This window comes from Mastigoproctus giganteus, chromosome 1 (assembly GCF_048544385.1).
Source record: "Mastigoproctus giganteus isolate SK-2022 chromosome 1, ASM4854438v1, whole genome shotgun sequence".
Lineage (NCBI taxonomy): Eukaryota > Metazoa > Arthropoda > Arachnida > Uropygi > Thelyphonidae > Mastigoproctus > Mastigoproctus giganteus.
In genome coordinates, this window is record NC_143575.1 from 106,594,163 (window position 1) to 106,619,259 (window position 25,097).

Sequence of the window (25,097 nt, forward strand, 5' to 3'; positions counted from 1 at the left end):
TTCTCCAGTGGGGCAAAGCCAACTTAGTTGATTTCAATCCTAAAACTCAGTCTTGTCTTATATCTCGCAAAAAGGATTCTTCTGCTCCTATGTTTATCTTTGGTTGCACTTCGATTTCTAATTAAGTTCATGTATCTTTTTTGGGGATTACCCTGACTTCTAATCTCTCTTGGCACAAACATATTACAAATATTGCTTTATCTGCATCTAAAATACTTGGTTTTCTCTTTCGCTCTCGCCGTTACTTTTCTTCCAAACAGCTGCTCACTCTGTACAAATCACAAATCCGCCCTATCATGGAATATTGTTCCCACAACTGGGGCGGTGTCCCCAAAATCTTTCTCAGGCTCCTAGATTCCATTCAGAAGAGGGCAATTAGGTTAATTAATGACTCCTCTTTAACAGAGGCTCTCCACTCGCTGTCTCAGAGACGTACTGTTTCTGCTGCATGCCTTTTCTACAAATACTTCCATGGGCACTGTCTTCTGTAATTCCCGCTCTCTCTTTCAAAACTGTCCGAACACGTGCGCCACCAGCCAACATCCATTTACTGTCCAACTTCAAACCCACAGAACCAACTTTTCATCTTCCTCGTTTATTCATTCAACTGCCGTTTTCTGGAACAACCTTACTTCGTACGTATTTCCTAAAAATTGCAGTCTACAGAAGTTCAAGTATAATGTCAACAAGTATCTTCTCTCGTCGACTCCACCTTCAACCCAAGCACAGTACTAAGTACTATAGGTTCTTATACCTCTGGTGTTTGGGGTTTTCATAAAAAAAAAAAAAAAAAAAAAAGCTGGACAAGGACGAAGGTGGTTCCAGTATATAAACGCTTGGGCACTTTACAACAAAATCTGAAACCTTTTCTCATGTCATCCTTGAGATCCTCGCGGGAAGCACAGCAATGGATATGATCGCCCCCCTCCTGTACTGTGGGGGGGAGGAGGACAAAGTTGATTATAACTTTATATTTTTATATTGTTTGTCCCTTTACAAGATATTTACCCATTATTGATTATTCATGCTATCAAAATTTTACAACACAGTAATTATTATTATACATGAAATGGTATCCTCCCTTAATCACTCTTCTTAAACAATTCATAAACTTCCACTGTTCTCAATACAAAATCTTAAATATTCTATCCTATACACTTTTATATGGTCATATATATATATATATATATAGAATATCATTAGAAAAAGTAAATCAATCCAATAATAATAATACCATCAAGGACTTAAGAAAACGCAAAAAAAAAAAAAAAAAAAAAAAATTATTATTATCGCTTTTTACCGACAATCTAGATGACTTCAACTGGGGCCAACCACCCAGAATGAAGGCAAAAAACGACAAGAAGTTCTCTGTTTCTGTGATGATCAATATATGCTAAGTAATTTAAATCTAAACCAAATATAAACCAGTATAGGCCGAACATAAATCGAATATAAATAAATCGAATGAAGATAATTAATTAAGAAAAATTTTGAAATATTAGAATCAAAGGTAAGAAATATAAGTAAAATATAAATGTAAGCATATATTAATCATCGTTGACCCGACAGAGAACGTAATTTAAGGATTAAAACAAGATTAAATATATAATACATACTACATTTGACCGTATCTAGGACATAATGTAATAGTCGTCAAAATAATATGTGGTGCCCCCTATGTGATGGATACGGTAAAAATAAATAATTAAATTAAATTAACGCAAAGAGAAACATGCAGATAGTAAGAAGAAAAACTAAAGGAGTAGGAAAAATAGAACCTGAACTCCACAAAGGCGAAAAATAGTGGTATAGATAAGAAATAGTTTCTCCTACGTCCTCGGATTGCCCTAATAATTTCGGAGAAATAAAAATAAAGAGTGTAGGACAGCTTAAAGGCATTAGAAGATATAAGTTGTGGCTCGGGTATGCCCGGGATCGCAAACCCGTTCCTATAGTAGGACCCTGAGCTGAATTTTGCCTTCATTCTGGGTGGTTGGCCCCAGTTGAAGTCATCTAGATTGTCGGTAAAAAGCGATAATAATAATTTTTTTTTTTTTTTTTTTTTGCGTTTTCTTAAGTCCTTGATGGTATTCTTATTATTGGATTGATTTACTTTTTCTAATGATATTCTATAGACATTGTGGGTGTATTGCATGATTGCTTGCAACTGCATTAACCCATAAATATTAGTTATTGTCTTTTAACTTTCTTGCTTTGCTTTATTTCTTGCTTTCCTTTTATCACTAATATAACTATTAATATATATATATATATATATATATATATTATTCTTTTGTAATATGATAGTTCATGCCGTATTTTATTTATAATTATAGTAGTTTTATTTAATTTAATTTCTTACTTGCTTTTTCTGTTGTCACAGTAGCTGTTGTAGCAATGCATGGGTACAAACAGAGTACATATTATTATTCTTTTGTCTTATCTTTGTGGTTTGTTATTCTTTTGTATTAATTTTGTTAATTACAGGTGTTTTTTACACATAGGTATTTTAGTAAATACATAACTGTTCTTTACGATAGCCTAATCTCGGTTATCTTAATTTACCATGGCCTATACATTTAGGATTTTTCAACTTGTTACGTATTGCTAAAGAAATTGTCATACAATTATTAATGAAAAACTATAGCAATAAGCAAATTATCAATACTACTTTATAATATTATATTAAACATTCTTATACATTTCAGTATTACATCACATGTACGTCAATCCCCTACTTCATCGGGGGCTTTGAGAGGATTGACAGTCCATTCGATGTAATGCATTTCTAAGTTAAGTAAAGTAAATTCATTGAACCAACCACCAAAACACAATAATAGACCTTGGCCTTAATATCGGGGACTTCGGCCAACACACCATCTGCACATATGTGAAACGTTAACGCGACAGGGCCATAAAAACAGCGCCATAGGGATGGCCATCCATAAAACCAGTTAAAAGTGGGAAATTTTTCCTTATTTCGACTCTACGACCTCCACAGAAACGTATTTCGACTCTACGACCTCCACAGATGTAATACTGAAATGTATAAGAATGTTTAATATAATATTATAAAGTAGTATTGATAATTTGCTTATTGCTATAGTTTTTCATTAATAATTGTATGACAATTTCTTTAGCAATACGTAACAAGTTGAAAAATCCTAAATGTATAGGCCATGGTAAATTAAGATAACCGAGATTAGGCTATCGTAAAGAACAGTTATGTATTTACTAAAATACCTATGTGTAAAAAACACCTGTAATTAACAAAATTAATACAAAAGAATAACAAACCACAAAGATAAGACAAAAGAATAATAATATATATATATATATATATCCTTTCCAACATATACTGAATAACTCAAATAATTTTTCACTTTCTCTTACATACTCTAAGGAGGAAATTTCTACCGAATATAATTCATCCTGTTAATAGCAATTAGACAATTCATGATACCAACTCTTTTACTTTTAACACATTTCTTTAAGTTTCTACCAATACCTCTAATCACAGATAAGTAACGTACTCACTCACTCTCTTTCTCTCTCTATATTTCTATTATATCATATTCCTATCCTTACAATATACAGGGTGTTTCAGTTAAACGTTTCAGAACTTCTAAGAGGGGTAGGGTACATCCTGACAACTCGAAATCATATAGCAATGTGGGGCCGGAAATGCTTTCCTGAAGCGGTGTTGTACACAGAAGCACCATAAAGAAAAGAGACCGTAAGTGAGAAATCGTTTTAATAATACATGAAAAGAAGCAAAAGGTACATGGATTAAAGTAAGTGTTCGAAGTTTCTTCCACGGGGTACAATGCACGCCTCACATCTCCGACGCATGGACATCCGAACATTCTGGAATACTCCAGGCGAATTTCGAATTTCTTGAACAAGAACGCCAAGTTAGTAGGATGGATGATTACACGAACGCAGAGTTAGCCGATATGCATTTGGCATACGGGGCTGCAAATTGTAGTGGGCCAGCCGCACAGCGTTTGTACGCGGAACGATATCCGACGAGGCGTATTCCCAGTCATAATTTCTTTGCAAGACTGCACCAGAGGTTAGCTGAGAGAGGTTCATTTGAAAGAGCTGACAGGGACAGGGTAAGAACAGCACGGACTCCAGCCGTCGAACAGAATGTGCTGCAGCATGTACAGGGGAATCCAAGAACGAGTACACGAAGTCTAGCAAACGCAGTCGGGGTTTCCCATTGCAGCATCTGGAGGATTCTCCGAGAACAAGACATGCATCCGTTTCACGTGCAGCGTGTCCAGACACAGCAACCGGAGGATTATGCACCTCGTATTGCTTTCGCACAGTGGTACCTTGGAAAATGTGCTACAAATCCCCTTTTTCCTGCTGAAGTGTTGTTTTCCGATGAGGCATCCTTCACAAGGGAAGGAATTTTCAACACGTATAACGACCATATCTGGGAGGTCGAGAACCCGCATGCAATACGACGTCGTGCAGCACAGATTCGATTTTCGGTCAATGTATGGGCCGGTATTATGCGAGATCACCTCATCGGACCTTACCTGTTACCGTGTCGTCTAACCGGACCTATCTACTTGATCTTTCTGCAGCAAGTATTGCCACAACTTTTGAGAGATGAACAGATTTCTGCATCGACGCAACAGACAATGTGGTTCCAACACGATGGAGCCCCTGCCCATTATAGCGGAGATGTTCGTAACTACCTGGATGTCACATTTGGTCAACAGTGGATCGGACGTGGTGGTCCCGTGCGTTGGCCTGCTCGGTCACCGACCTATCATGTCTTGATTTTTATTTCTGGGGTCATATGAAATCGCTAGTTTATGACACCCCTGTTGACAATGCTGAGGAGCTGGTTGCAAGAATCGCAGTAGCTGCCGAAGAAATTCGAAATTCGCCTGGAGTATTCCAGAATGTTCGGATGTCCATGCGTCGGAGATGTGAGGCATGCATTGTAGCCCGTGGAAGAAACTTCGAACACTTACTTTAATCCATGTACCTTTTGCTTCTTTTCATGTATTATTAAAACGATTTCTCACTTACGGTCTCTTTTCTTTATGGTGCTTCTGTGTACAACACCGCTTCAGGAAAGCATTTCCGACCCCACATTGCTATATGATTTCGAGTTGTCAGGATGTACCCTACCCCTCTTAGAAGTTCTGAAACGTTTAACTGAAACACCCTGTAGAAGTCGTCATGTTACAATACTTCTCAAACTGTCCTGTCCGTTTTCTCCCATGGATTTCTTTATAACACCGTTCTCGTTAGTAAAATTCTCTAAACTGACTTACTTGGTCTCTTTCCACTCTAGCTGGAAGAGTAGTTGATTTCCGGTCCTTCACAAGTGCCTCCACTCCGATTTGTTCTGCTGATCCGCTAGGCTTACGGCTCTTTTCTGCCTCCACGTCGATCTTCTCACACTCAGGACGTTCTCCAGGGCTACTGTCTCATTTTAGCCTTCCGTTAAAAGCTCGAACTGGCTTTCCTTACGCTGATCATTCTGCCTTTCGCTATTACCTTTACCCACTAAACTATCATGATCGGACTTTCCGTTCGCGTTTCCCGCACTCCCTAAATTTCTTTCCGCCACTCTCACGCGCCTCTCCCTGGGATTCTCCTCCGGATCCTTTCCTTTCAGGTTTCGGGACTCTGACTCTTGGGCTCTCGTCTGCTCTCTGCATCACCTTTTTGTTTCCGTCACTCCCTTAATTTTCGTCCAGTCATTTGGTAGTCCTGCATCACTATCTACATTTTCATTCGTTCTCTTCTTATTCCATTGTTTTTAACCAGATTCTGGTAGGTCAGACTCCCTTCTTTGTGATGAGAGCATCCGGGCGCTACATCATCACTACAATTTTATCTGGGACCGTCCGCTAACTTACTTGCTCTTCAGTCACGCTTCCTTTCGAGACACCGCCCCTGAAATTGTTGAGAGTGCCTTCCATGTCTGCCCGTTTGTATTTGGTTATCACTCGAGCACGGCGTGCATTGATATCTCGTCTCATGTCTTCCTTTTCTGATGGAGTCCGAAACTCCGAAACTGTTCTAGGGTGTGGGCATTCTTTTGTCCCCTGCTGCCGTAAGTTCGGTACAGCCCTACATTCTGTAAACAAGAACCGCATCAAAACTGGCCTACCCATTGTATTACCGTTCGGTCATCCCCCCTCCTGCTGCTACGCTAATCCAGTCCCTATTGAAATGCACACAGCGCAAGCAAATCTGCTGCTTGTCTGTTTTTAAACATTAGATATTTTTCAAAAAAAATGATAAATTTTAATATCCTAATATATTTGTAAGAATTGTTCTAACAGTACCATGTGAAAAATGCCCATCTTCGAATCCTGTCAGTAAAACGAATAATTTATAGTCCCCACCAACCTGATAGAATTTGTCATTGTGAGGCGTTTCATAGTTTTTTGCCCATCTTTTCGAAATCCTTTAAATCAGATCGATTATTTTTACATTCGTCTGTGACCAGGGCCGGTCCCAGGATATCTAAAGGGTGGGGGGAGGGAACTAAAACTGTAATTCTGGGAATCAATAAGCTTCGATCAGCATGTAGGAGTTAAAAAAAAAAAACTCTTTATTTTGATCGTGAGGGAGTAGACATCTATGTATCTTATGCAGGACGGCACCTGAACGTCAGTTCAACTCCGCCGATTATGGAGAGGGGGATACAGCCGCTTTAGCCACTACCTAGAACCGCTTTATCTATGACGCTCCTAGAGAAAGGAGTGCTGAAAATCGCCAAATAACGTGTTCGGCAGGAAATGTCATAAAGAACGGCTTATTAAACCTTTGAAATAGTACGGTCGAAATTATCTTTGTGTCTTAAAAACATTTACCCCATTTTCGTAGAAAGTTAACTCTAAGACCTTCGTAATTGGTAACGCTCTACGCCTGGGAACACTGTGGCCTTTAATTCGAAGATAAAACCAAGGAATGGAGACTTCTGGAACGTATCGCCATGAATGCGTGACCTCTGCCTCGACACCAGCTGCGCAAAACTGTTGCATATTATGTCCCGACCAATAGCAGCGTACCTCTAGAAGGTTGTTTACACTTCACGGGTACTTGAATCTTTCGCGGTCTAGAGAGAGTGTAGGACTATTGTTCCCAGCCGTGGAATATTTCCTTGTTATTTGTATACGATAAATTCCAGAGTATCACGTCGGCCTTATCTGCACTTGTATGACCTACAAGTTCATTACTTCTATGTTTCATTATGGCGACCGTTATGAAAATCGACTCGTTTCTTGGTCAACGGGCCAAGATGGCTCTTGAAGATTTGCCGGAGATTTGTCTAAAATATCTCCACATTTCCGCGCACTGATTCACTGATTAATTATCTGTTACACAAAGCTGAGTTTCATGAAAATACTTCGAATTTAGGTGTGGTTGATTACAGTGATTTGTTTCTGTTGTGTGCAACTAATTGTATTTAAAAAGGAAGAAGAATAAAAAAAAATAGTAGTTTAATCACGACAGACTCATTCTGACTATTAAGGAGAGATCTGATTTCCTTAATGTAAATAGTAAATAGGATCGTAATGGTGCTTTCAGTAGCTAAGAGATCATGCTGTATTTTTCTTCAGAAATGGACTGTCTTCCCGGATTCCGATTGCAGCCATCGTTTTAAAAAGATATTCGACACAAATTTCTCTGTCCTCTATCATCGCCCGACTTAATTAAATCACTTTAATTGTAAAGTAGGCCGCAAGGGATCGTATATAAACAGCATAGGGGGATTAAATGTTGAGATGCTTGTGTCCAAAAAAGAATCGGAAATTGTTCTTGTAAATTAAGTTTGTTGATAGAAATATGCGAGTTGCTAAAGCTGCTCTGTGTTGCACAAAAATGCGAGTTGCAGGGAAAAGGTGTAGCTAGTTTTTCTCCACTATTTATTTGAAAATGCGTATTTCAGAGTTTAACCGTGTTTTCACCATAATGGTAAATAGTTCTCATTTACTGAAGAAATCAGTACCTGAGACTTTTTTCATTTCATTTCATTTCACTTTTTTATTTATTTTTTACCCCTTCTTTCCAAAACTTGTAATTGTCTTCCTCTAAAATTGCAATCTCATGCAAATTTTTGCTTTGTTTCTGAGAGATTTAATGCCTTTTTTTGGAAAGAATTTTTTTTTTAAAATAAAAGTAATCCTTAGTGGCTTACCTTTAGGTATAAATGTTTTCGTTTGTTATAAATGAAAACAGCAAAATTTTCGAAATACCTTGCACAGAAAGTCAAAATTTAAGAAATGTTCTCTTATTATAGTACAGTAGTACTGAATTGCAACTGTATACGGTGCTTGTTAAGACTTAGGGAAAAACAAAAACTCTTCTTGTCTTTTTATCACTGCCCATTGCATGCTTATACGATTGGTTTTTGTCTGGTCAAGTCTGAAAAATAGTCTTTGTTAAACACCAAAACCGCGTCCAAGCTTAACCGACTAAATTTCGAACCGATTGCGGCTTCCAACAAAAAATTGTTACCATGGAAACAACTTACGAATATATTTTGCATAAGTCAAAACTCAGCTTATCGGAAAAATGTTTTGCTAAACATGCTTTCAGACAAGCCTGTTTTATCTGTCCTTTAGCTGATACGTCGCTAAGTAGTCTAGAAGAATGGGGGAGGGTGATGCACTCTGAACAAACAGCTAGTAAATACGTTGTCTAGACAACATAAGAAAAAATTAAAGTGAAATGCATTTTAGAAGTTCATGGTAAAAACCGCTTACAAAACGAAAACTTTTTGTCTCATTAAATGCTCAGAAAAGCGTCATTATTAATATCAAATGTTTTGTTGAAGATAAATCGCGTGTATAATTTTCCTGTAATAATAGTTTATTTATTTATTTTTATTATTATTTTAGTTATTTATTTATTTTTTTTTTTTTTGCAACCATCCATTTCTGATAATTTTTCCATAATCGTAGTGGAAACATTTTCAAAAATGGATATTTGTGAATGAAACCTAGAGTTATTTGTACGCTCCGTCTAGACAGCAAAATCACTGTCTGTTTTGGCTGCACTGGGGCTTTTCATTTTGAGTTCCCTGTGGTGATGAGTCACTTTAAGACTGACTGCCTTGAACTGTATGGACTATGGAGGCTGAAGAATTCTTAACATAACGCCTTTACTAAACTTTAGATTATAATAACAAAAAATATTAAGTTGTTATATTATTATTATGCCTAAGTGCTGTTCTGTTTTTCTGAAGTTGCTTTTTCGATAGTAACGTTTTGGTATTCTTTTATTTATAAAGCATTATTATTTCCATTCATTTGTTAAACACTTTACTTTTCTCTCATTATTTGAAATAGGTTTTTCTTTCTTTCTTTTTCCTTTTTTTATATATACGAATAAATTAATGAAATCCATTTATAATTTTTTTCAATTATTTATGTGAAATGCGTAATTTAGGCAAATCTAATATGGGAAGCAATTTTTTTTGGAATAGGGTTCTACTATAACCCTATGATAGTCCATTCCCTTCCACTAAACTGATTAATTGTGGAAAAAGAAAAATTGACATTACTTATTTTCATCATTTATATTTTCTTGTACTCTGGCAAGGGGATTATCAATTATGGATGTTAGCTCGATAGTGACAACCCAACAGAAGGGGGACAATTCATTAACATCCACGTTCCTTATTTCATAAGCAGAGATGATTATTATCTTTGATTTATCATGTATTTTTCGTATGCTTTATCATTTAAGAGAACTGTCGAAGTTGTGCATGTTGTGCACTGGTCAATAAACATGAATAAAACATCAGCCGCCAACGACGCGAGGTCTTTGAGTTCATTACGGTCGGCAACTCTCAACATATATCATCCTGATAATTCACTCATCCGGACCGAAGACTCTCCCCACTCCGTTGTCGGACTTTACTGCGAGCTAGTCAAAAATGCTTGTTTAGAGAGTGTAGCCCAGATTGTCCTGGCAGTAGCATGCGCATGTGGAACTTCTTACGGCGACTGCGCAGAAGTTCCCTAGCTGTTGACACGATCCGGTCAAGAAGACTGCTCACCATGGGCAGTGGCCGCCGTACCGGTCATATTCTCCCCGTAAAATTCCGAACGTGTCAAAAGCAGACACTGAACTGTGGCGTACGTCAACTGCAACCGTCCGAAGCGTTGGTCGATTTCTACATCGGGAAAAGACGTTTCTAGGGCAGACCGCCCTATCATCTGATCGCTACGCGGCTTAAGACTCATGCAGACACGGATACGTTAGCATCCCCCGTCAACAGAGTGCCACTTTCTCTCTCTCTTTTACTTCTGAGGGGAGATGAAACAAAACCGAGGAACTGAACCCTTAACCAAGCCTGGTGAGAAGGTAACCCTAGTGACAGACTGACAGTTAGCCCTAACTACACTACACGCTCAGCTCTGACGTCGTAGCGAAGTTTTCAAGATGGATTGTAGCAGCCAAGGTAAGAGGAGTGACAGGCACAATATTATTACTATAATTAGACTGCAAGGGGTCGGGGAAAATGTACAGTGTAGTTTGCTCACAAATAACCGTCTCACTGCATGTTTCTTTTTTGGTACTGTGTACGTCAAAAAGGCACTTGGTGATGACGATTCGTGTGAATGTCTGTTTTCTGATATGGATCGATACATCGATTATATATTCTCTGTATGTACCTATAGCTGTACTAATCTTTAATGTCGGGTTTAATGACATGGGTATCGCCTCACTTATATATTCTTAGTTGATGACCTTAAATTCCGATAACAAAAAATAATGCAAGAAAGAAGAATAAAAACGAAACCAATTCTCTCTAAATTAGAATTGTGTATTTATTTATGGTCAAAACATAGATAACAAAGATTATCTACAATTACATTGTATATACAGTGAAGTAAATACAAAGAGAAATATCTTTTACATTATGAGTTTCAGCGTCATAGTTGTATTCATAATTCAGACCCTTCTCAGTGAGATCTGTGTCTTTTGCTCACCCGCAGAAATGGCGGGAACATTAGTTTGGTACCATTGCAAAGTTCGTCAAAGTGAATAATGTTGCAGCAGCAGCAGGTCTTACGGGGATAAAATAATAGAAAAATCACGTTAATTACGGTACATTCTTTCCCTGCTTGACCAATTTATTTATTATTTTTTTTATTATATATTCAGCATATGTGCGTGTGCGCAGTGCTGGATTAAGATTGTTACGCTCCCTAACAATTGTGTCATTTTATGGCATCTGTGTTAAAACCAGACTGTAATCTGGCTTCGTTTGTGCGTGTTTTTGAAAGCTAGATTTATCACTAAAAAATATCCCTTTTATTTTCGAACAAGATGAAATTGCAGATCCACAGTTGAAAAGAAAGAAATTGTCGGTGCAAAGATGAGACTGATATAAACTGTGGAGGAACGATCCTTATGTAGAGCAATTTAACTTTGAAATTTCCCAAAGGATTTTTAACTCTCTCTCTCACAACGAAGAATTATTCATCAATTGGACTGTTGAAAGATAGTCTAAAAATAATAAAATTTTATATAATAATTATCAGTCCGCTGGTGGCGCTTTTTAAGTCACATGTTATAAACCTGAGTGCCAGTTCCAGGAAGTTATTAAGGTTTTATTTAATCTTCTTCATTAGTGTGTGTGTGTGTGTGTGTGTGTGTGTGTGTGTGTGTGTGTGTGTGTGTGTGGCAGGATGACGAAGGAAATTGCTTAATTACCCTTATAGTTGGCTTCTTAAAAATTACAGTAACGGCAGGCTATATTGTTTATTTTATAGCATAAATATATTTATTCTAGTTAGATTTTTCGGTGTTAAGATTGTTCGATTAATGTGGAAAAATATATGAAATCCGGTAATATCCAATGGAAGTATCTTCAGCCAATTAAATTTAATATTTGCTTATTGCGATATTCGTTGCAAATCAGGAATCAATGTTATGTTCAGCTAGACCCTGGAGCTTTAAAAGGACTTATCTCTGATTCTTCCATGCCTGCGTACGAAGGCGCGCGCCTTCGTACGCTGGCACGGAAGAATCAGAAACAATTCCTTGTTGGAATTGTTTCAAACTCTTTGAATTATTATGAGTTTCTTGGCAAAATTTCAGAAGAGTGGTTGGTATGAAAAAAGTTTGTTCTGAAACTTAAAAAAACTGAAATGTGCTTTTTTGCGTTTGTTAAATTTCTTTAACGACCTCCTACTTCTTTATCGGTTCATGTAAAACCATAGAAACCATGTTAGATGCTGTTTTACTCTGTCCTGACTTTTGGTATATATTGTACATGTATCCTCTACAGTTTCTTGCATTTCGACAAGGTATGATCAAAATATCAGGAGACTCCCTTCAAACGTGATAGCCTCGACAACAAATAAAACGAATAAGCTTATCCAGAGTCACCTGTGTAACAGGTCATTGCGAGAAAAAGCCAACTGGGATTTGATACAAAATGAGTAAGCTGACTTTCGGATTTGAAATAGTTAATATTGTGGACGTTCCTAACAGTTGGAACACTTGTGTGGAGCTTTCAAGACAGGAATAAAAATAATTAATATCAGTTTTAATGTGCAAAAGGAAGTAGAATTGGGTATTTCTTGTTTGACATGTAATGGAGGCTAAAAATACATAATTACAGAATTCAGTTGACTGTCACAACTCCAACGCTGCAAGAAGTGAGCATATGACGACTGAAAATGCATATTTTAACGGATGATTGTAGTTCTATTCCTTGTCATGGCAGAATTATAAATTGTGAGGAAATCTCATGAGCCGATGGAGTCACCATGTCTACGCTTCGGGTTGAACTAGACAGTTTCATAGTATTAGGGAGTATTGTATATTTATAGCACGCTATACTCCTGTAATTCATCTGCACACATTACATCAATAAAGAGGCGTCCATTCGAGTCTTAGACAATATGGTGCCTTTTGATATGCGCAAAAAAGTTAATCGTTAAGACGACAGTTTAACTATTTATCTGTCCCAAATAGTGTTTTTTTCCCCCCTGTTTGAAGAGAGAAATGACGGCAAAAAGCTTTCCGTACCTTTTCTGTCGAACGTCTCAAGGCATAAAGAAACCCTGTAGAATATTTGCCCTCATCAGAAACACAAGGAAGCAGCCTTGTAGCTCTTGAAAGCCAAGCACAATATCAAATATATCCTAACTTATCATAGTTTTGGTAGTTAAATGAGATATTTAACGTGCCTGTTTTTGCTGACCAGTTTCAAAAATCAAATGGAAAAAAAAAATCGTTTTTCTGTTTTAAATTAGGTTACTCGGTATTTAGTCTTTTAACAGATTACAAAGAGAAGATTAATTATAGAGCTGTTACCTCTTGTTTAACTCATTTGGGTATATCTGCCAAATACAGTTGTCAGCTGGCCATCCAGGCAACTGGCCGCGTTGCCAAAACTTTAAGAGGGCCAACCAACACTCCCCATCTTCGCTACTTCAGATATTATCATTTCAGTCAGCCAAATATTAATTTGATATTTGATCGGAAATTGTCATAAGTTTGGCTCGGTGCCCTGATATAATCGTCACACTTCCCACAATATGCACAATGCTTGTTTACTCTTTATTTGGTAAGACTAGTTCAGTAGGACTGTATTACCGTTCACCATTTAATTTTTCACAAGAAAATCAAATTACTTTTTCTCTTTTACAACTACTTTTTATGAAAAGATTTTATAAAACCCTCAGTGGCATTCTCTTATAGCTTTTAAATGGTGTTGATGTGCAATCAAGTCTTGTTTACGTGGTCTGTTTAAACTACTCCAGGGCATTCATTCGACTCGCAACACCACGATGTTTTCAAACAGTTCTGTTTATGTGTCAGGTGATAGTAAATATCGAATATCCAGTAATTCTGAAAGGTGCACCCTCACCTTAGTAAATGGTAGAAACTATCCAGTACTCTTCAGTTATTATTGAAAATAAGGTCATTGACGGGTTGTCTGTACATTCACTCCTCTTGCCACCTTAAACACATGCAAAGGGTAACACTCAGTGGGATTTGCCACCTTTTATGATAAAAAAGTTATGCGATCAAGGAAAATCTTTAAATGAAAAGATGGGATCTTTTTCCTACATTCAATATTACAATTAATTTCAGCGTCCTAGATTTGCCCGTCCCCAACAATCAGAACTGATTATTTCAAACTGTCGCGCCTGTCCATACATTCTAAATTCCGTAAGATGTTGCAAGTGCCAGAAATTTGAGCATGCCCAGACAGTATATCGCGTAGATGGCATGTTCCCTAATTGTGAAACAAGGAATCGGAGCTAATCTAAATGCATATTGCAATATCCTCAGACTGAAGGCAAGTCGCCCAGAATACTGATAAGTAGTCGGCTGGGTGACTTTCCCAATCTTCCGAGATATAGAAATTGGGAAAAATACAGAAATATAAGGTTTAAAATAATGTAATAACAAGAGGCGAGAAAACAGATAATACAACCCATTCCAAAATGTACAATATTGGTAAATATTGTACATTTTGGAATCGGTTGTATTATCTGCAAAATATCACTATATTTTAAAGATAACAAATATCACCCTGTAGCAACTCAAACGAGTATACCAATCCGACCAAGTATTTCAATTTCTGAATTCCTATGATCCTTATTGCTGCCACCTCCTCAGTAGACATATCTCTTAACAAACCACCTTAGAAGCAATAGTAGTGCTTATTGTATTGCAACTGTATTTCTCCTTCCAGATCACTCATGTTCTGTTAAAAGAACTTAAATCCAATTATCATCGCTGTTGGTGATTATAACGGACTTTCATCCACTAGCTGACTCAGTTAGCTGTGTTATTTTGTCCATTTGAGGTTCACCTCAAATGGATAAAAATGGACAGCTAATTGAGTCTTACTAGCTCTTATATCTATGTTTATCTCTTTACGTGATCTACTTCTGGTATTGACTTTTCTCTGGTCACTCACTCTCCTTCTAAGCATAGAGTGGTCTGTGTTAAATGACCCACACAATAATGACCATTTCCCGATCGTTTTGGATTGGAATGAAACTCGCAGTAAGCTGAACCTCTGAGAGGTAAATCATATGGTTGTATTTCTTCTATGTGATGGATCGGAATTTGCTTTGGCAATTTCCCAGAAATTAAGTATGCAAATGTCTCTAAGGATTTTGACAGAAACGAAAAAGTGAAAACCAAAGATTTTTGTCTCAATATTGGTGTAATTAGCAAGTTGGCGATTTAAGTAGCGCAGCCCAGCGGCGAGCCCATTTCGACGTCAAGTATTTGTCAAACAGAAGAGATCTCGGAAGTGACAGTTTAGACAAAGCCCAGATTTCAACACTGTAAATTATTAAGCCGCATGTACTGTATGATGTGTGATAGATGAATAAAGCTATTTGACGGTCAGAACAGTTACATCTCTGTAATATTGGGAATATGAATGCTTTCATGGGTAGACGAATTTACTTAGGTTGAAGCTTAAGGAAGCAAGTTAAAGATGCAGTTTAACTTGTCGATTCCGCTGCTGTGTGGCATTCAAATCTGCGGTGCTGATTATGATGGACTGCAATATACATACGTAATACAAGGGTGATTCAAATAACGAAATTTCGATTTTCTAAATGTAAATTACGCGCCGCAATTGGTGTAAATTTAGTGATTGTACTAATGCTTCTACGTGCCATATTGTTCACACAATGGGGTACGTTAGCTATCCTGGTGTGTGAACAATAGGACAACTAAGGTGTGTGTCCACGTAAGTGATGCTCAACGGTAAAGATAATATGGTATCATAATAATGGGTGCGTCCGAGCCAGTGCAATGGAATGTTACCAGTTTCTTAAGAGGAGAGCATCTCTCTCTCTCTCTCCAACAGAAATTGACCCCGTATATGGAAGAAGTGCTGCCTGTTTTTTGAAAAATAAAGTACAAATTATTGGTAAAAAGATAATTCTCAGTTTCATTTGATCTCTTTCATGGGGAATTTGTGGAGTGAATGAAACTATCTTTAACTATCTCTAAACGGATGACCGCATCGTTTCAGAATATACTTGGTTTTTAAATGAAATCCTGTAACAGAGCTAATGAAATTAGCTTTTTCTTTTCCCTTTTTAGTGTGGAGGAGGTATAGTTAATGATATTGTGCACGACATTTGCATTTTAAATGAAATCTCCGTCCAGCAAAGTTTCATTTTCTGAGATTGTAACGAATTCGTATTTCGAGTACCGTTTCAGGTGTACGTATTTCTCCCCCCCTTTGCAAGGTTTGTGGAGTTATTAACTGTAACTAACTGATTTGTTTTTATTCATCTATAAGCACAATAAGTTTCGAGGAAGGTTCAGAAGGAATACTTCAGTGTGTGGAATGGTAGATTCGTTTTATCTGTTGCAGTTACTGTCATGAGTAATTTCCAGAAAACTCATTTTAGGCGATTCCACTTTGTACGTACCCTGGATATTGATCTGGAAGGTAACGTACTTGTATTATACAGAAGTGATAAACGTGTCCTGACTCTTGTGTGGCAACGAATGTATATTAGAGTTCTGCAGTGCCAATTACATTCTGCCTTCTAGATATAATATTGTTTCAAGTTCAGCAAGCATGCAACTAAAGTTTGCCATTCTCTCCGATTACTGTTTTTTTTTTTTTCTCAGTTGTGTGTGAGAGATAAAATATTCCAATTTTTCTGCTTTCATCAGTAGTAACTCTCTTTCAAATGATAAGCAATGAAGTAGCAGGCAGTTTGACAGTGTGGGCCACTCTGACGTTTCGAATTAAGTTTATATTCTCATTTTAATAAATAGAAAAGAACCATTTAAAGAATTGTTTTCAAATAAAAACAGAATTCCACTGTGTTGTAGAATTACATACACAGTGGGTATAAATACTGCCTTCCTCACACCGTTGCGGGAAATGCGCAAGTATGAATCCGGCAAAGTTGCTAGGAATTTTTATGCGCATTTTTTCTTTTTCCACAACGTGGCCGAATTAGTCGGTCTCGGGTGAGGGATGCACGGCTTTTTTCTTCCCGAAACTCTGGTTTTTCGTCCTGTAAATAGGAATCTCGATCACAGAAAAAACGCATTCCTCATAGCCTTAGTCCCATTGGCACTTAACACAGACATATACGCCATGATTGTAACGGTAAACAAAATTATACGGGGAGGGGGAACAAATGTTAATAATTTGTAAAATCATTTACAAAAGATATATTAGCAAAAGATATTAATAAAAATATTGATAAAACAAAAAATATTATTGCATTGCAATAATGCGACCTTTCACGTCCAATGGCTAGGGGAAACTGAAATAAAGCCGGAGGGCTCACATCGAAATCCCGAGTCTCTAGGCTTCTGGTATAATTTATCAAAATATTACGTATATTACAGAGATGAAAAAGATTACTAAAAATAATAAAATAAAGATAAAATTATACGAAATTTAGAAAAAAGGTGACAACGATTTCCAGCTGGACTTCCGGTGATATCACAGTGGAGTAACCCTTCTGTCTTACAATGTTACAATGCAATGAAAATGAAATCTTGTGTACTTTTTGTTACATATAAATTGGTGGAGATTTGCACCTAGGTTCTGGACAGTCTGAAGCATGGTGAGAATGAAGCGATTAGCTATGAGGAGCCTATTACAGTTACTGCAGAGAGAAGAAAAGGCTCTGAGGATTTGATGTGGGATCTTTCAGTAGCAAATGTCCCAGAAATCAGGAGAGTTGATGCAGCAATTAGTCAGTTTTTTAGTGGTAGCTAGTCTTCTTTCTTCAACCTTTGATTCCATAGTTGTGTAATTGAGGGCTGCTGTAATGGTGGTATTGTGGATGTTATTTGTGAGGTTATGTTTGCGTGCAAGCCACCTGATCATCCAATATTCTTGAGATTGAATCCTGCGCAGTGTGGATACAGAAGCTGAAGCCCAGATCTTTAAAGCACGCAGGACTGAGGGATGAATGATCCTATAAACGCATTTGATGGAAGTTACAGAGTCTCGAACATGAAATAAATGTTGCTTTCCTATCCATCTCAAACGACACGTTTTGATATGAAGGACTTCAAGATGTCTGCGGAACTGCAGCTTGTTTCAAATATAACTCCTAGATCTGTGTAGTAGTAGAAGACCCTCGGGATTAAATAAAACATGATGAATAAATAGAGATTACACAAAGTGATAGTAGTTAATTGTCTTTACAATTAAAAATTATTTGATTTTTCAGTTTTATATATAGTGATTAAGACCATAAGTTGCATTATGAACTGTGATAAGTATTTAAAGATAAGAAAAAAGTTCAGTTAATTAGATCTCAAGAAACCAGTCAGTGGTAAGAAATAACATTTTAATTAAGAAAATATGAATTAATGAAAAAAAAAGAAAAGAAAGAACACTTAAATAAGAAGAAATGTTTATTGCAATAATAATAATAATAATACAATTCGATAGATTGCAATGTTGCCCTTCACGGCCACCAGGCCAGGAGTTAACGGTAATAATACAATATAAATAGGGAGCATTGACATATAAAACAGGAAATGCATATGTGAAAGTACAACTCAAAACTCCAAGTATCATACAGTTATTTGCAATACAATATATAAAGAAGAGATTGGCGGAAACAAATAATTTCATATACATATAGTAGTATAAACAGACAACGTTCTTTGCACTAAACAGAAGTAGTTACTCCATCATTACTAACTGTCATATTTCATTGCTTATTGTTGTCGGAAAAAGCCGGCGAATGGACAAGGGAGCCCTTCCCACTCTGTACAAGATTCCCCCCCCCCCAAAATTGCTGCTCGACTCCCACATGGCGTCGCCCTACCCACTGCAGCATAGTAGAAGGCGGCACGCCAGTGGCAGCCAGGTGTATTTCACCCAGCTGGATCAACACGGCCGCGCTGGAGCTGTTTCTGTTCAAGGAGAGCGAACAGACCACGCAAATGGAAGTTCACACCAAAACGTCCACACTAATCTGGAAGATTCAAAGTCTAAAAATGCAGTACAACAAGATACTGGCACAGGTCGTGATAAAATTGAACCAACAAATCCAGAAAATACTGAAAACATTAGCCCCTCCCAGACAACAGGGGTTCAAAGCACGTTTTTCACCGATACCTTGGAACTTGGAGCTTCTTTGGATCCAACTATTGTACACGCCACAGTGATAAAAATAAAAAAGGCGCTCGGTGATTTTATGTCAGCAGATACCAGTATGATTACGAAAACTGCATCAAACTTCATTCACAGCCTCTGGGCTGACATGGAGGCACTAACAACGTCTCTAATAATAGATAATGAAAGGCTGAAGGTCAAGACAACTAGCATGGAAAGTCGGGCAGATCTTTTTGATCAACATATACTCTACCCAAAAGGTTCCCATGGAGGAAATCAATCGTTGATGAAGACTTTTGCAGAGGCTGCAAAATCAAATCGGGGCCACCTTGATCCTGAGCGATCCCATCCATTGAAGAAAGGTAATTCCGGAAGACGGGGCGAAAAGCCGAGAGATCAACAGAAATGTCAAATGAACTACGGATGGTGGCCCATCCAGAGCCTGCCAAAACCTCCTGGATTTCTCGACCTGGTGATCCACGCAATATACTAATCCTAAAACCCACTGCTGACTCAGTGATACAGTCCAGTCAAGACATTAGGAATGCGGTGACAAACTCACTCAAAACCGAGTATAAAGAAATGAAAGTTAAGAACATCAGAGTCCTCCGGAACAAGGGTTTGTTAGTTTGTTTGAAACTACAAACTCATCTGATGTCATCAAAATCTGTACCTTGCCTGCACTCAAGAATGCAGGACTTTCAATAGAAAAGCCCAAAATGTCAAACCCAATAATTTTAGTCTATGGAGTTCCAAAAGATTATAGTAAGGCAGATATCTTGGACGACCTGTATCATAAATATTTAAAAAAAAACTGTCATACTGAAAAGTTAGTATGCCGTCTTCACATCAGGTGGTATTGATGGCTTGCAGCATTAAGACGAGCTTCGAGGAGAAGGATCAGGGACAGGGAAGTACAATTCAAGGATGCGACGTCTGTATTCCCTGTCAGAAGCGAACTTATTAAGGTCAGCATCCAAGGACTGGGCACATGAAAGTAGCTGAAAAGGCAGGAACCTATCGGATAGGTGGAGACGGCTGAGATTCAAAGTATTTTTGTTTACTGCAGCCTCCAGGGTTTCCCCTATTGCCGCAATGATTCTTGTAGGTTTTTTTTTTTTTTTTAAGCCGGCGAGTGTGTGTATGGGGAGGTTTTTGTTTGAGTGTTTGTTTTGTTGAGTGTTGTATGCCGGCACCTGGAGACTTTGCAGCCAGGAGGCAAGAACAGATATATCTTGCGTCCTGACTCCCGTCCCTAGCCACGTGGAGGCGCTCCAGGGAGTCTGGTTTTCACAAAAGGAGGTTCTTGAACCTCTATATGTTTATACAATAATATTAAAATAGAGATAAATATAGCAATAAAAGAGTAAATCATCAAGTGTGGATACAGTTGGTTTAGTTGAGTGGGGATCAATTAATGGAGTGAATGTTTCTAGTGTGTTTTACATACAATATGGTAATAATTTAAAATAAGTTAAGTTTCGTCAGGAGATTAAAACATAGCGTGTGGATGAATTTAGATTTAGTTAAGGGGAGCAGTAAAGTGGTGGGTGTTTCTAGTGAGTTTAGCATGTTCAATGTTTAGGTTGTCCAATGATCTATACCAAATATTGGCCCTAGTAGGGGCCCATCCTGCCAGAAGAGGGCACGGCGTAACAATCAATTCCATGCACCTGCGGCAGCCACGACGGAGACGGCTGAGATGTAGGCATAGAGTTGGAGTCGCTCTGAGGGAATGCTGAGGGACGCTCCATGAGCACAGGTCCCAGAATGATGGTGCCGAAATCTCGCCAACCATCATTTCGATAGTCGTGGTAAGACGTTTCACCCTAATCAGCGTGGGTAGCCTGTGAATTTGAATCAAGCTGGCTATTTCAGTTGTCCTTAGCTGTGGAGGAAGTAGTTTATGTTTGTTTATGGCCCATTTTAAGAGCTAAAACTCAGCAGAAAAAAGTGGCCTGATTGTGCTAGTAGCAGCTGATGCCCATACCTCTGCAGCATATAAAAGCGGAGGGTATACAGTGGTTTTTATATATTTTCTAGTAGTTGTGACTTCATTGATATAATGTAGATGCTGTTTGGCAGTCCATCGGAGTCGAGCTGCCAGGGTGAGGAGCTTGTCTATGTAGTAACTGAAGCAGAGCTTAGGATCAAACAACCCCGAGATCAGTATGCATATTGACGATGGGAATTGGAGAATTACACAGAATGGGCTGAATATAAGAAGGCATTTTCTTTAAAGAGAATATCATAAATTCAGATTTTTCTGGGTTTATTTTTAATCCGAACTGGTTGAGGTAGTTTTCAATTTCAGTCAATGTATTATTAATTGATCCTGTTATCATGAGAAGATCATCGTATGGAGAAATCTGTGTGAGGAGCTTTATATCATCTGCATAACATAAGATATCATGCCTGGACTCAACAAGTGGAGAGATAAGTGCTGTGAACAAGAGCCCAGATAAGACATCACCCTGTGGCACGCCTGAAGAAGTACTTCGCTCGTATATGTGCCCATGGACAATAAGCTGGATTATTCTGTTTTGAAGGTTCAGTATTTTGCTTAATCAGTAAATTTTTGCCCCATGATGCACTTCTTGTGAACTTTTTTACTCCCATATTTCTAAGTCAGTATGGAACTAAAACAGACTGTAGGATTGGGTTAAAACTAGAAATAGCGAACATTGGTTTGGATATTAGATAGGAAGAGTCTATAAGATTATTTACAACTAAGAAAACAAAACCTATTCAAAACTTTAGTGAGCCCAAAGCGGTGACAGATTTGATTATAAAACGTGCGACAAAACCTATTTTTAAAAAAGCCGAGATATATTGTGAAAGATTTGTAGTGCACTTAATTTGAACCTTTTCAATGGCTCATTGTAAATATTTCTGGCATTCAGATTAATGATTACTGGCGAGTGAGCGACTCGATTCAAATGACCAGCCCCGTCTACATATATCATCCCAAGTTACAAAATCTAGGAATAAATTCAACTCATTTTGGCAAAAATTTGATTCTAATGTCTGACATTTAGTCCAGATAGGTCGTAAGGCATCTGTCATTGTTAAAATAGAATTGTATTTAAATATCAGCCCCTTTTTTCAAGACACGAAAATCCACTAAATTTGAGTCTGTGAAGGAAAAAAAATGATTTACCCTAATCTTTTCGATTACAGATTATGTCCTCGAAGTCGAGCAGAGGTAAAACAAGCTATTTAAAAAAGTATGATCGAAGCCCTTTAGGCATAAATACGAGTACGTTAGCAAAGCACTAATTTATGCCCACCATTAAACCGCCTGAGAAGTGACGTCGACAGGAGGAAGTCGAGTGCCGATCTGGGCGAAAGTGTAATCCAAGATGCTCATTTGAATTGAGAGATTGCGCAACAGTGTTGTAGTTTCGTAATCTATAATTATGTAATTAGAGATATAGTCTAAAATAAATGGGACGTTTAGAAAAAATACTGGATGGAAGCAACATAATTTGCTTCTTACATGATCCTTGAGTGGAATATTGCGCAGCTCTAATACTACAGTCTTAAAGTTTAGTAAATAAACACTAAACACCCGACTGGTCTTCATGTGACTTTAATAAACAGATTGGAGAACAAAAGACTTGGAAAAACTCCAGGAAGCACCTAAATTTGTATAAACACCTTAGCATAATCCTTCATATAAAGTTAACCCCCATGTCTTTCTTAAATGATGCTTCGTTGTATGCTGAAAATCGCCATCCACTATATATATACTTTTTGATACCCACTCGTACACCCACTTCAATACTTTAGTATTGAAGTGGATGTACGAGGGGGGTATCAAAAAGTTCGTACCCTGACCTAGATAAAACATCAGTAGGAAGATGCCGTTTTTAATATAAGTTGTCTACATATTCAATAATTAACGTGCGAAATTTCATTCTCATAGGTGATCGTACACCAGAGGTGGAGCCCAGAATCTGAGGAAGGACGCTATCGTTGACAAAGTGCAGTATCGAGAAATGATCAAGTTTCTGCATTTGCAGGGCAAGAAATCTCAGCAAATTGACGGAGAAATGAAAGCTGTGTATGGGCAGAATTGTCCATCCTGTGGCACTGTAAAAAAGTGGAAACGGGAGTTCCAGTGTGGTTGTGCAAGTGTCTCTGACGAGCCAAGAGAAGGAAGGCCATCAACGTCCACAGACAATCAGACGGTTTCAAAGGTTGAGTAGCTGGTGCTGAGCGACAGACGTGTGACAATTCATTTCATAGCAAATGCAGTGGGAATTAGTTATGGGTCTGCCCCCAGCATTTTACATGACCATCTGCACATATCTAAGATCTGAGCACGATGGGTTCCAAGATTTCCGACGCGTTTGCAGAAGCAATGTCGGATGCAATGTTCTCGCCAACTGTTGGATTTGTGTAATGCGGACGTTGAGAACTTTTTTGTTTGATCGGTTGGTGACAAATGACGAATGTTGGGTGTACCAGTATGATCCGGAGACTAAAAACATGTCAAAGCAGTGGAAGCACACCTCCTTCCCACCTCCCAAAAAGGCAAAGACTACGTGGAATTGGCGCATAAAGGCCTTTAGCTGCCGTTGCACCGTAAAACCTCCAACAACAACAATAACCAAGTGGAAAAGTGGTTTCAGGCAAAAAGTGCGGATTCTGTGATCCAGGCATTAAACAACTGATCCATAGTTGGGAGAAATTTGTTACTATATATGGAGAGTACATAGAAAAGGATTAAAGTTCCTGTGAAGTTTCACCTTTCTAGATAAGGGTACGAACTTTTTGATACCCCTCGTATTTAGTTTAATTACAGACTCTAAGAATATCAAAAAAATTTTGGTGAGGTCGAGTGGAGAACAGACATCTCTGTTCTCCTTTATTATTCCGAACTAGGTTTGTTCTTATGCACTAACAAGACCTCCTATTTTTGCAAAAATAAATTTTCTAGTTGTCTAATCAATTTACTTAAAAAAATGTAGGTCTTTTATTTTCATCCCTTTGAACAATTTAAGATTAGACCTAAAGAAACACACACGCGCGCACTCACACAGACATACACACACACACACACACACACACCCACAGGGCAAATTTTTTTAAGTTAAAACCGAATCTGATTTTAGTTCTTATCACTTCTAAAGGAGAAAGGCATTTTTCCTTTTTACCATTGAATCTTTTTTCTTTTCATCTTTTTTTTTTTTTTTTTAATGATGAAGTGGAACAGTGCGACTTTGAGTAGAAATATAAACCAAGAAATTTTACGGATTAGTTCTCAGTGACGGCAATTCTCAAAAATATTTTCCTTTAAAAAGACGTTTATATGACAAGTGTTGGACGCTTGCTCTCCCCCGCCAGCTTTCTTTTACGACTTGCGTTTATATTGGCAGATCTATTGGTATCAGTACTTGTCTGTCTCCGCGAGGAGCAAGACACAGGGAGGGACACTTAGCTACTCAGCCTGCACGACGCCAGCCACACTAAGTTAATGACTGTCACAGGATCAAGAGACCATCGATTGACGAAAGAGGGGGGGGGTGCGCTGCATCCTTAGTTTTTAGCTCGCTTTGTCTGTGACACAAACCCCAATGGAACCTGTAGATTTGCTCATGATGAAACCAAGAGGGAATCCTGCTGATATGCTGGCGCGCCTATTTTTCGGTGTTTGGACGATCGCATGTCATCCTTGCATAAATAAGATTCGGCGCATATTTTTATTTACGTATTTTTCTGAATGAATAAAACAAGACATTTATCGTAGCCTGTTGCATCTTTTATTCACTATATACACAAGCATACCTGCTCAGTTCACAACGTAGAAAATGATTGTCGTTGACATGCCAAATCGAACTTCCGTTGACTTCCTTGTTCGTGCATATTCAGTTGAATATGTAAACGTTGTTGGTCAGTCAAATGTCCTTCATTGTGATTCATGTGGAATGTAATATATATCAGGCTGCTCCCTGTCAATAAAAGTTCTGTTTCGGAAGAGAAGGTAGTGCGGTTT

The 25,097-nt window shown here is 37.9% G+C and overlaps 1 protein-coding gene across 2 annotated transcripts in view; it reads left to right on the forward strand.

Moving 5' to 3' along the window:
• The window catches only part of LOC150091079 (uncharacterized), a 628,940-nt gene that overhangs the window by 367,492 nt on the left and 236,351 nt on the right, over positions 1-25,097 (forward strand). Inside the window, exon 1 of one of the 2 annotated variants that reach the window (XM_090374078.1) lies at positions 9,963-10,453. The exons of the other annotated variant lie outside the window; for it this stretch is intronic. The gene's annotated coding sequence lies outside the window, so the exon portion shown is untranslated. Of the gene's footprint in view, positions 1-9,962; positions 10,454-25,097 lie in introns of those variants that run through there. 2 annotated transcript variants of the gene reach the window in all.